Consider the following 13,476-nt stretch of genomic DNA (forward strand, 5'->3'; position numbering starts at 1 on the left):
TAAGTTTAAATCGTGCCAAAACGCTCTCTGCAACAAGGCCCACACCCCCTTTACCACCAATGATTTTTTCAAACCACTTGCAACCAAAATTAGACCTTCCAGGCAGTGCTCCCACACCCCTCAGTCCACCCCCAAATACCTAGAACACCCTCAAGCAGCCCCCAAAAACATGCAATACTACTAGGCCTAAGTTTGAATCGCGCCAAAACGCTCCCTGCAACTAGGTTTAAACCCCCCTTTTCCACCATGGATTTTCTTCAAACCAATTGCAATCAATATTAGACCTTCCCAGCAGTGCTCCAAGACCCCTCAATCCACCCCCAAAAATCTAGAACACCCCCAAGCAGCTCTCCAAAAACATGTAATACTGCTAGGCCTAAGTTTTAATTGTGGCAAAACGCTCTCTGCAACTAGGCCCAAACCCCCCTTTTCCACCATGGATTTTTTTCAAACCACTTGCAATCAAAATTAGACCTTCCAGGCAGTGCTCCCACACCCCTCAGTCCACCCCCAAATATCTAGAACACCCTCAAGCAGCCCCCAAAAACATGCAATACTACTAGGCCTTAGCTTGAATCGCGCCAAAACGCTCTCTGCGTACTAGGTTCAAACCCCCCTTTTCCACCATGGATTATCTTCAAACCACTTGCAATAAAAATTAGACCTTCCCAGCAGTGCTCCCGGACCCCTCAACCCACCCCGAAAATATAGAACACCCTCAAACAGCCCCCAATAACATGCAATACTACTAGGCCTAAGTTTAAATTGTGCCAAGACGCTCTCTGCAACTAGGCCCAAACCCCCCTTTTTCACAATGGATTTTCTTCAAACGACTTGCAATCAATATTAGACCTTCCCAGCAGTGCTCCCAGACACCTCAACCCACCCCCAAAAATCTAGAACACCCCCAAGCAGCTCTCCAAAAACATGCAATACTACTAGGCCTAAGTTTAAATTGTGCCAAAACGCTCTCTGCAACAAGGCCCACACCCCTTTTCCACCAATGATTTTTTCAAACCACTTGCAACCAAAATTAGACCTTCCCGGCAGTGATCCCAGACCCCTCAACCCACCCCCAAAAATCTAGAACACCCCCAAGCAGCCCCCCAAAAACATGCAATACTACTAGGCCTAAGTTTAAATCGTGCCTAAGCGCTCTCTGCAACTAGGCCCAAACCCCCCTTTTCCACCATGGATTTTCTTCAAACCACTTGCAATAAAAATTAGACCTTCAAAGCAGTGCTGCCAGACCCCTCAACCCACCCCCAAAAATCTAGAACACCCCAAGCAGCACCCCAAAAACATGCACTACTGCTAGGCCTAAGTTTAAATCGTGCCAAAACGCTCTCTGCAACTAGGCCGAAAGCCGCCTTTTCCACCGTCGGATTTTCTTCAAACCACTTCCAATCAAAATTACACCTTCCCAGCAGTGCTCCTGGACCCCTCAACCCACCCCCAACAATCTGGAACACCCCCAAACAGCCCCCCAAAAACATGCAATACTACTAGGCCAAAGTTTAAATCGTGCCAAAACGCTCTCTGCAACTAGGCCCAAACCCCCATTTTCCACCATGGATTTTCTTCAATCCACTTGCAATCAAAATTAGCCCTTCCCAGCAGTGCTCCCAGACCCCTCAACCCACCCCCAAAAATCTAGAACTCCCCCAAGCAGCTCCCCAAAAACATGCAATACTACTAGGCCTAAGTTTAAATCGTGCCAAAGCGCTCTCTGAAACTAGGCCCAAACCCCCTTTTTCCACCATGGATTTTCTTCAAACCACTTGCAATCAAAATTAGACCTTACCAGCAGAGCTCCCAGTCCCCTCAACCCACCCCCAAAAATCTCAAACACCCCCAAGCAGCTCCACAAAAACATGCAATACTACTAGGCCTAAGTTTCAATCGTGCCAAAACGCTCTCTGCAACTATGCCCAAACCCCGCTTTTCCATCATGGATTTTCTTCAAACAACTTGCAATCAAAATTACGCCTTCCCAGCAGTGCGCCCAGTCCCCTCAACCCATCCCCAAAATTCTAGAACACCACCAAGCAGCCCCCCAAAAACATGCAATGCTACTAGGCCTAAGTTTGAATCGCGCCAAAACGCTCTCTGGAACTCGGTTCAAACCCCCCTTTTCCACTTTGGATTATCTTCAAACCACTTGCAATAAAAATTAGACCTTCCCAGCAGTGCTCCCGGACCACTCAACCCACCCGAAAATCTAGAACACCCTCAAACAGCCCCCCAAAAACATGCACTACTGCTAGGCCTAAGTTTAAATCGTGCCAAAACGCTCTCTGCAACTAGGCCAAAACCCGCCTTTTCCACCATTGGATTTTCTTCAAACCACTTGCAATCAAAATTACACCTTCCCAGCAGTGCTCCTGGACCCCTCAACCCACCCCCAACAATCTAGCACACCCCCAAACAGCCCCTCAAAAACATGCAATACTACAAGGCCTAAGTTTAAATCGTGCCAAAACGCTCTCTGCAACTAGGCCCAAACTCCCCTTTTCCACCATGGATTTTCTTCAAACCACTTGCAATCAAAATAAGACCTTCCCAGCAGTGCTCCCAGACCCCTCAACCCACCCCCAAAAATCTAGAACTCCCCCAAGCAGCTCCCCAAAAACATGCAATACTACTAGGCCTAAGTTTAAATCGTGCCAAAGCGCTCTCTGAAACTAGGCCCAAACCCCCTTTTTCCACCATGGATTTTCTTCAAACCACTTGCAAACAAAATTAGACCTTCCCAGCAGTGCTCCCGGACCCCTCAACCCTCCCACAAAAATCTAGACCACCCCCAAGCAGCTCCCCAAAAACATGCAATACTACTAGGCCTAAGATTAAATAGTGCCAAAACGCTCTCTGCAACAAGGCCCACACCCCCTTTTCCACCAATGATTTTTTCAAACCACTTGCAACCAAAATTAGACCTTCCAGGCAGTGCTCCCACACCCCTCAGTCCACCCCCAAATATCTAGAACACCCTCAAGCAGCCTCCAAAAACATGCAATACTACTAGGCCTAAGTTTAAATCGCGCCAAAACGCTCCCTGGAACTAGGTTTAAACCCCCCTTTTCCACCATGGATTATCTTCAAACTACTTGCAATAAAAATTAGACCTTCCCAGCAGTGCTCCCGGACCCCTCAACCCACCCCCAAAAATCTAGAACACCCCCAAGCAGCCCCCCAAAAACATGCAATACTACTAGGCCTAAGTTTAAATCGTGCCTAAGCGCTCTATGCAACTAGGCCCAAACCCGCCTTTTCCACCTTTGGATTTTCTTCAAAGCACTTGCAATCAAAATTACACCTTCCCAGCAGTGCTCCCGGACCCCTCAACCCACCCCCAAAAATCTAGCACACCCCCAAACAGCCCCGCAAAAACATGCAATACTACTAGGCCTAAGTTTAAATCGTGCTAAAACGCTCTCTGCAACTAGGCCCAAACCCCCCTTTTCCACCATGGATTTTCTTCAAAACACTTGCAATCAAAATTAGACCTTCCCAGTAGCGCTCCCAGACCCCTCAGCCCACCCCCAAAAATCTAGAACTCCCCCAAGCAGCTCCCCAAAAACATGCAATACTACTAGGCCTAAGTTTAAATCGTGCCAAAGCGCTCTCTGAAACTAGGCCCAAACCCCCTTTTTCCACCATGGATTTTCTTAAAACCACTTGCAATCAAAATTAGACCTTCCCAGCAGAGCTCCCAGACCCCTCAACCCACCCCCAAAAATCTAGAACACCCCCAAGCAGCTCCCCAAAAACATGCAATACTACTAGGCCTAAGTTTCAATTGTGCCAAAACGCTCTCTGCAACTAGGCCCAAACCCCGCTTTTCCATCATGGATTTTCTTCAAACAACTTGCAATCAAAATTACACCTTCCCAGCAGTGCGCCCAGTCCCCTCAACCCAGTCCCAACATTCTAGAAATCCCCCAAGCAGCCCCCCAAAAACATGCAATGCTACTGGGCCTAAGTTTAAATCGTGCCAAAACGCTAACGCCAACTAGGCCTAAACCCCCCTTTTCCACTATGGAATTTTTTTCAAAGCACTTGCAATCAAAATTAGACCTTCCAGGCAGTGCACTCACACCCCTCAGTCCACCCCCAAATATCTAGAACACCCTCAAGCAGCCCCCAAAAACATGCAATACTACTAGGCCTAAGTTTGAATCGCGCCAAAACGCTCTCTGCAACTAGGTTCAAACCCCCCTTTTCCACCATGGATTATCTTCAAACCACTTGCAATAAAAATTAGACCTTCCCAGCAGTGCTCGCGGACCCCTCAACCCACCCCGAAAATCTAGAACACCCTCAAACAGCCCCCAAAAACATGCAATACTACTAGGCCTAAGTTTAAATCGTGCCAAGACGCTCTCTGCAACTAGGCCCAAACCCCCCTTTTCCACCATGGATTTTCTTCAAACCACTTGCAATCAATATTAGACCTTCCAAGCAGTGCTCCCAGAGCCCTCAACCCACCCCCAAAAATCTAGAACACCCCCAAGCAGCTCTCCAAAAACATGCAATTCTACTAGGCCTAAGTTTAAATCGTGCCAAAACGCTCTCTGCAACAAGGCCCACTCCCCCTTTTCCACCAATGATTTTTTCAAACCACTTGCAACCAAAATGAGACCTTCCGGGCAGTGCTCCCAGACCCCTCATCCCACCCCCAAAAATTTAGAACACCCCCAAGCAGCCCCCCAAAAACATGCAATACTACTAGGCCTAAGTTTTAATCGTGCCAAAACGCTCCCGGCAACTAGGCCCAAATCCCCCTTTTTCCACAATGGATTTTTTTCAAACCACTTGCAATCAAAATTAGACCTTCCAGGCAGTGCTCCCACACCCCTCAGTCCACCCCCAAATATCTAGAACACCCTCAAGCAGCCCCCAAAAACATGCAATACTACTAGGCCTAAGTTTGAATCGCGCCAAAACTCTCTCTGCAACTAGGTTCAAACCCCCCTTTTCCACAATGGATTACCTTCAAACCACTTGCAATAAAAATTAGACCTTCCCAGCAGTGCTCCTGGACCCCTCAACCCACCCCGAAAATCTAGAACACCCTCAAACAGCCCCTAAAAACATGCAATACTACTAGGCCTAAGTTTAAATCGTGCCAAGACGCTCTCTGCAACTAGTCCCAAAACCCCCCTTTATCACCATGTATTTTTTTCAAACCACTTGTAATCAAAATTAGACCTTCCCAGCAGTGCTCCCAGACCCCTCAACCCACCTCCAAAAATCTAGAACACCCCAAGCAGCCCCCCAAAAACATGCAATACTACGAGGCCTAAGTTTGAATCGTGGCAAAACGCTCTATGCAACTAGGCCCAAACCCCCCTTTTCCACCATGGATTTTCTTCAAACCACTTGCAATCAAAATTAGACCTTCCCAGCAGTGCTCCCAGACCCCTCAACCCACCCCCAAAAATCGAGAACTCCCCCAAGCAGCTCCCCAAAAACATGCAATACTACTAGGCCTGTTTTAATTGTGCCAAAGCGCTCTCTAAAACTAGGCCCAAACCCACTTTTTCCACCATGGATTTTCTTCAAACCACTTGCAATCAAAATTAGACCTTACCAGCAGAGCTCCCAGACCCCTCAACCCACCCCCAAAAATATAGAACACCCCCAAGCAGCTCCGCAAAAACATGCAATACTACTAGGCCTCCGTTTAAATCGTGGCAAAACGCTCTCTGCACCTAGGCCCAAACCCCCCTTTTCCACCATGGATTTTTTCAAACCACTTGCAATCAAAATGAGACCTTCCCAGCAGTGCTCCCAGACCCCTCAACCCAGCCTCAGAAATCTAGAAGACCCCAAGCAGCACCCCAAAAACATGCAATACTACTAGGCCTAAGTTTTAATTGTGCCAAAACGCTCTCTGCAACAAGGCCCACACCCCCTTTTCCACCAATGATTTTTTCAAACCACTTGCAACCAAAACTAGACCTTCCCGGCAGTGATCCCAGGCCCCTCAACCCACCCCCAAAAATCTAGAACACCCCCAAGCAGCCCCCCAAAAACATGCAATACTACTAGGCCTAAGTTTAAATCGTGCCTAAGCGCTCTCTGCAACTAGGCCCAAACCCCCCTTTTCCACCATGGATTTTCTTCAAACCACTTGCAATAAAAATTAGACCTTCAAAGCAGTGCTGCCAGACCCCTCAACCCACCCCCAAAAATCTAGAACACCCCAAGCAGCACCCCAAAAACATGCACTACTGCTAGGCCTAAGTTTAAATCGTGCCAAAACGCTCTCTGCAACTAGGCCGAAAGCCGCCTTTTCCACCATCGGATTTTCTTCAAACCACTTCCAATCAAAATTACACCTTCCCAGCAGTGCTCCTGGACCCCTTAACCCACCCCAACAATCTGGCACACCCCCAAACAGCCCCCCAAAAACATGCAATACTACTAGGCCAAAGTTTAAATCGTGCCAAAACGCTCTCTGCAACTAGGCCCAAACCCCCATTTTCCACCATGGATTTTCTTCAATCCACTTGCAATCAAAATTAGCCCTTCCCAGCAGTGCTCCCAGACCCCTCAACCCACCCCCAAAAATCTAGAACTCCCCCAAGCAGCTCCCCAAAAACATGCAATACTACTAGGCCTAAGTTTAAATCGTGCCAAAGCGCTCTCTGAAACTAGGCCCAAACCCCCTTTTTCCACCATGGATTTTCTTCAAACCACTTGCAATCAAAATTAGACCTTACCAGCAGAGCTCCCAGTCCCCTCAACCCACCCCCAAAAATCTCAAACACCCCCAAGCAGCTCCACAAAAACATGCAATACTACTAGGCCTAAGTTTCAATCGTGCCAAAACGCTCTCTGCAACTATGCCCAAACCCCACTTTTCCATCATGGATTTTCTTCAAACAACTTGCAATCAAAATTACGCCTTCCCAGCAGTGCGCCCAGTCCCCTCAACCCATCACCAAAATTCTAGAACACCACCAAGCAGCCCCCCAAAAACATGCAATGCTACTAGGCCTAAGTTTGAATCGCGCCAAAACGCTCTCTGCAACTCGGTTCAAACCCCCCTTTTCCACTTTGGATTATCTTCAAACCACTTGCAATAAAAATTAGACCTTCCCAGCAGTGCTCCCGGACCACTCAACCCACCCCGAAAATCTAGAACACCATCAAACAGCCCCCCAAAAACATGCACTACTGCTAGGCCTAAGTTTAAATCGTGCCAAAACGCTCTCTGCAACTAGGCGAAAACCCGCCTTTTCCACCATTGGATTTTCTTCAAACCACTTGCAATCAAAATTACACCTTCCCAGCAGTGCTCCTGGACCCCTCAACCCACCCCCAACAATCTAGCACACCCCCAAACAGCCCCTCAAAAACATGCAATACTACAAGGCCTAAGTTTAAATCGTGCCAAAACGCTCTCTGCAACTAGGCCCAAACTCCCCTTTTCCACCATGGATTTTCTTCAAACCACTTGCAATCAAAATAAGACCTTCCCAGCAGTGCTCCCAGACCCCTCAACCCACCCCCAAAAATCTAGAACTCCCCCAAGCAGCTCCCCAAAAACATGATATACTACTAGGCCTAAGTTTAAATCGTGCCAAAGCGCTCTCTGAAACTAGGCCCAAACCCCCTTTTTCCACCATGGATTTTCTTCAAACCACTTGCAAACAAAATTAGACCTTCCCAGCAGTGCTCCCGGACCCCTCAACCCTCCCACAAAAATCTAGACCACCCCCAAGCAGCTCCCCAAAAACATGCAATACAACTAGGCCTAAGATTAAATAGTGCCAAAACGCTCTCTGCAACAAGGCCCACACCCCCTTTTCCACCAATGATTTTTTCAAACCACTTGCAACCAAAATTAGACCTTCCAGGCAGTGCTCCCACACCCCTCAGTCCACCCCCAAATATCTAGAACACCCTCAAGCAGCCTCCAAAAACATGCAATACTACTAGGCCTAAGTTTAAATCGCGCCAAAACGCTCCCTGGAACTAGGTTTAAACCCCCCTTTTCCACCATGGATTATCTTCAAACTACTTGCAATAAAAATTAGACCTTCCCAGCAGTGCTCCCGGACCCCTCAACCCACCCCCAAAAATCTAGAACACCCCCAAGCAGCCCCCCAAAAACATGCAATACTACTAGGCCTAAGTTTAAATCGTGCCTAAGCGCTCTATGCAACTAGGCCCAAACCCGCCTTTTCCACCTTTGGATTTTCTTCAAACCACTTGCAATCAAAATTACACCTTCCCAGCAGTGCTCCCGGACCCCTCAACCCACCCCCAAAAATCTAGCACACCCCCAAACAGCCCCGCAAAAACATGCAATACTACTAGGCCTAAGTTTAAATCGTGCCAAAACGCTCTCTGCAACTAGGCCCAAACCCCCCTTTTCCACCATGGATTTTCTTCAAAACACTTGCAATTAAAATTAGACCTTCCCAGTAGCGCTCCCAGACCCCTCAGCCCACCCCCAAAAATCTAGAACTCCCCCAAGCAGCTCCCCAAAAACATGCAATACTACTAGGCCTAAGTTTAAATCGTGCCAAAGCGCTCTCTGAAACTAGGCCCAAACCCCCTTTTTCCACCATGGATTTTCTTAAAACCACTTGCAATCAAAATTAGACCTTCCCAGCAGAGCTCCCAGACCCCTCAACCCACCCCCAAAAATCTAGAACACCCCCAAGCAGCTCCCCAAAAAAATGCAATACTACTAGGCCTAAGTTTCAATCGTGCCAAAACGCTCTCTGCAACTAGGCCCAAACCCCGCTTTTCCATCATGGATTTTCTTCAAACAACTTGCAATCAAAATTACACCTTCCCAGCAGTGCGCCCAGTCCCCTCAACCCACTCCCAAAATTCTAGAAATCCCCCAAGCAGCCCCCCAAAAACATGCAATGCTACTAGGCCTAAGTTTAAATCGTGCCAAAACGCTCCCGGCAACTAGGCCCAAACCCCCCTTTTCCACTACGGAATTTTTTTCAAACCACTTGCAATCAAAATTAGACCTTCCAGGCAGTGCTCCCACACCCCTCAGTCCACCCCCAAATATCTAGAACACCCTCAAGCAGCCCCCAAAAACATACAATACTACTAGGCCTAAGTTTGAATCGCGCCAAAACGCTCTCTGCAACTAGGTTCAAACCCCCCTTTTCCACCATGGATTATCTTCAAACCACTTGCAATAAAAATTAGACCTTCCCAGCAGTGCTCGCGGACCCCTCAACCCACCCCGAAAATCTAGAACACTCTCAAACAGCCCCCAAAAACATGCAATACTACTAGGCCTAAGTTTAAATCATGCCAAGACGCTCTCTGCAACTAGGCCCAAACCCCCCTTTTCCACCATGGATTTTCTTCAAACCACTTGCAATCAATATTAGACCTTCCAAGCAGTGCTCCCAGAGCCCTCAACCCACCCCCAAAAATCTAGAACACCCCCAAGCAGCTCTCCAAAAACATGCAATTCTACTAGGCCTAAGTTTAAATTGTGCCAAAACGCTCTCTGCAACAAGGCCCACTCCCCCTTTTCCACCAATGATTTTTTCAAACCACTTGCAACTAAAATGAGACCTTCCGGGCAGTGCACCCAGACCCCTCATCCCACCCCCAAAAATTTAGAACACCCCCAAGCAGCCCCCCAAAAACATGCAATACTACTAGGCCTAAGTTTAAATCGTGGCAAAACGCTCTATGCAACTAGGCCCAAACCCCCCTTTTCCACCATGGATTTTCTTCAAACCACTTGCAATCAAAATTAGACCTTCCCAGCAGTGCTCCCACACCCCTCAACCCACCCCCAAAAACCTAGAACACCCAGAAGCAGCTCCCCAAAAACATGCAATACTGCTAGGCCTAAGTTTTAATCGTGGCAAAACGCTCACGCAACTAGGCCCAAACCCCCCTTTTCCACGATGGATTTTTTTCAAACCACTTGCAATCAAAATTAGACCTTCCAGGCAGTGCTCCCACACCCCTCAGTCCACCCCCAAATATCTAGAACACCCTCAAGCAGCCCCCAAAAACATGCAATTCTACTAGGCCTAAGTTTGAATCGCGCCAAAACTCTCTCTGCAACTAGGTTCAAACCCCCCTTTTCCACAATGGATTACCTTCAAACCACTTGCAATAAAAATTAGACCTTCCCAGCAGTGCTCCCGGACCCCTCAACCCACCCCGAAAATCTAGAACACCCTCAAACAGCCCCTAAAAACATGCAATACTACTAGGCCTAAGTTTAAATCGTGCCAAGACGCTCTCTGCAACTAGTCCCCAAACCCCCCTTTATCACCATGTATTTTTTTCAAACCACTTGTAATCAAAATTAGACCTTCCCAGCAGTGCTCCCAGACCCCTCAACCCACCTCCAAAAATCTAGAACACCCCAAGCAGCCCCCCAAAAACATGCAATACTACTAGGCCTAAGTTTAAATCGTGGCAAAACGCTCTATGCAACTAGGCCCAAACCCCCCTTTTCCACCATGGATTTTCTTCAAACCACTTGCAATCAAAATTAGACCTTCCCAGCAGTGCTCCCAGACCCCTCAACCCACCCCCAAAAATCTAGAACTCCCCCAAGCAGCTCCCCAAAAACATGCAATACTACTAGGCCTGTTTAAATTGTGCCAAAGCGCTCTCTAAAACTAGGCCCAAACCCACTTTTTCCACCATGGATTTTCTTCAAACCACTTGCAATCAAAATTAGACCTTACCAGCAGAGCTCCCAGACCCCTCAACCCACCCCCAAAAATATAGAACACCCCCAAGCAGCTCCCCAAAAACATGCAATACTACTAGGCCTCCGTTTAAATCATGGCAAAACGCTCTCTGCAACTAGGCCCAAACCCCCCTTTTCCACCATGGATTTTTTCAAACCCCTTGCAATCAAAATGAGACCTTCCCAGCAGTGCTCCCAGACCCCTCAACCCACCCTCAGAAATCTAGAAGACCCCAAGCAGCACCCCAAAAACATGCAATACTACTAGGCCTAAGTTTAAATCGCGCCAAAACGCTCTCTGCAACTAGGCTCAAACCCCCCTTTTCCACCATGGATTATCTTCAAACCACTTGCAATAAAAATTAAACCTTCCCAGCAGTGCTCCCTGAATCCCTCAACCAACCCCCAAAAAACTAGAACACCCCCAAGCAGCCCCCCAAAAACATGTAATACTACTAGGCCTAAGTTTAAATCGTGCCAAAACGCTCTCTGCAACTAGGCCCAAACCGCCCTTTTCCACCATGGATTTTCTTCAAACCACTTGCAATCAAAATTAGACGTTCCCAGCAGTGCTCCTGGACCCCTCAACCCTCCCCCAAAAATCTAGAACACCCCCAAACAGCCCCCAAAAACATGCAATGCTACTAGGCCTAAGTTTAAATCGTGCCAAAACGCTCTCTGCAACAAGGCCCACACCCCCCTTACCACCAATGATTTTTTCAAACCACTTGCAACCAAAATTAGACCTTCCAGGCAGTGCTCCCAAACCCCTCAGTCCACCCCCAAATACCTAGAACACCCTCAAGCAGCCCCCAAAAACATGCAATACTACTAGGCCTAAGTTTGAATCGCGCCAAAACGCTCCCTGCAACTAGGTTTAAACCCCCCTTTTCCACCATGGATTTTCTTCAAACCAATTGCAATCAATATTAGACCTTCCCAGCAGTGCTCCAAGACCCCTCAATCCACCCCCAAAAATCTAGAACACCCCCAAGCAGCTCTCCAAAAACATGTAATACTGCTAGGCCTACGTTTTAATCGTGGCAAAACGCTCTCTGCAACTAGGCCCAAACCCCCCTTTTCCACCATGGATTTTTTTCAAACCACTTGCAATCAAAATTAGACCTTCCAGGCAGTGCTCCCACACCCCTCAGTCCACCCCCAAATATCTAGAACACCCTCAAGCAGCCCCCAAAAACATGCAATACTACTAGGCCTCAGTTTAAATCGTGACTAAGCGCTCTCTGCAACTAGGCCCAAACACCCCTTTTCCACCATGGATTTTCTTCAAACCACTTGCAATAAAAATTAGACCTTCAAAGCAGTGCTCCCAGACCCCTCAACCCACCCCCAAAAATCTTGAACACCCCCAAACAGCCCCCCAAAAACAGTTATTACTACTAGGCCTAAGTTTAAATCGTGGAAAAACGCTCTCTGCAACTAGGCCCAAACCCCGCTTTTCCACCATGGATTTTTTCAAACCTTTGCAATCAAAATTAGACCTTCCCAGCAGTGCTCCCAGACCCCTCAACCCACCCCCAAAAATCTAGAACACCCCAAGCAGCACCCCAAATCATGCACTACTGCTAGGCCTAAGTTTAAATCGTGCCAAAACGCTCTCTGCAACTAGGCCCAAACCCGCCTTTTCCACCATTGGATTTTCTTCAAACCACTTGCAATCAAAATTACACCTTCCCAGCAGTGCTCCCGGACCCCTCAACCCACACCCAAAAATCTAGCACACCCCCAAACAGCCCCGCAAACACATGCAATACTACTAGGCCTAAGTTTAAATCGTGCAAAAAACGCTCTCTGCAACTGGGCCCAACCCCACCTTTTCCACCATGGATTTTCTTCAAACCACTTGCAATCAAAATTAGCCCTTCCCAGCAGTGCTCCCAGACCCCTCAACCCACCCCCAAAAATCTAGAACTCCCCCAAGCAGCTCCCCAAAAACATGCAATACTAGTAGGCCTAAGTTCAAATCGTGCCAAAGCGCTCTCTAAAACTAGGCCCAAACCCACTTTTTCCACCATGGATTTTCTTCAAACCACTTGCAATCAAAATTAGACCTTACCAGCAGAGCTCCCAGACCCCTCAACCCACCCCCAAAAATATGGAACACCCCCAAGCAGCTCCCCAAAAACATGCAATACTACTAGGCCTCCGTTTAAATCGTGGCAAAACGCTCTCTGCAACTAGGCCCAAACGCCCCTTTTCCACCATGGATTTTTTCAAACCACTTGCAATCCAAATTAGACCTTCCCAGCAGTGCTCCCAGACCCCTCAACCCACCCTCAGAAATCTAGAAGACCCCAAGCAGCACCCCAAAAACATGCAATACTACTAGGCCTAAGTTTAAATCGTGCCAAAACGCTCTCTGCAACTAGGCTCAAACCCCCCTTTTCCACCATGGATTATCTTCAAACCACTTGCAATAAAAATTAAACCTTCCCAGCAGTGCTCCCTGAATCCCTCAACCAACCCCCAAAAAGCTAGAACGAACCCCAAGCAGCCCCCCAAAAACATGTAATACTACTAGGCCTAAGTTTAAATCGTGCCAAAACGCTCTCTGCAACTAGGCCCAAACCGCCCTTTTCCACCATGGATTTTCTTCAAACCACTTGCAATCAAAATTAGACATTCCCAGCAGTGCTCCTGGACCCCTCAACCCTCCCCCAAAAATCTAGAACACCCCCAAACAGCCCCCAAAAACATGCAATGCTACTAGGCCTAAGTTTGAATCGCGCCAAAACGCTCCCTGC

This window comes from Lissotriton vulgaris, chromosome 2_1 (assembly GCF_964263255.1).
Source record: "Lissotriton vulgaris chromosome 2_1, aLisVul1.2, whole genome shotgun sequence".
NCBI lineage: Eukaryota > Metazoa > Chordata > Amphibia > Caudata > Salamandridae > Lissotriton > Lissotriton vulgaris.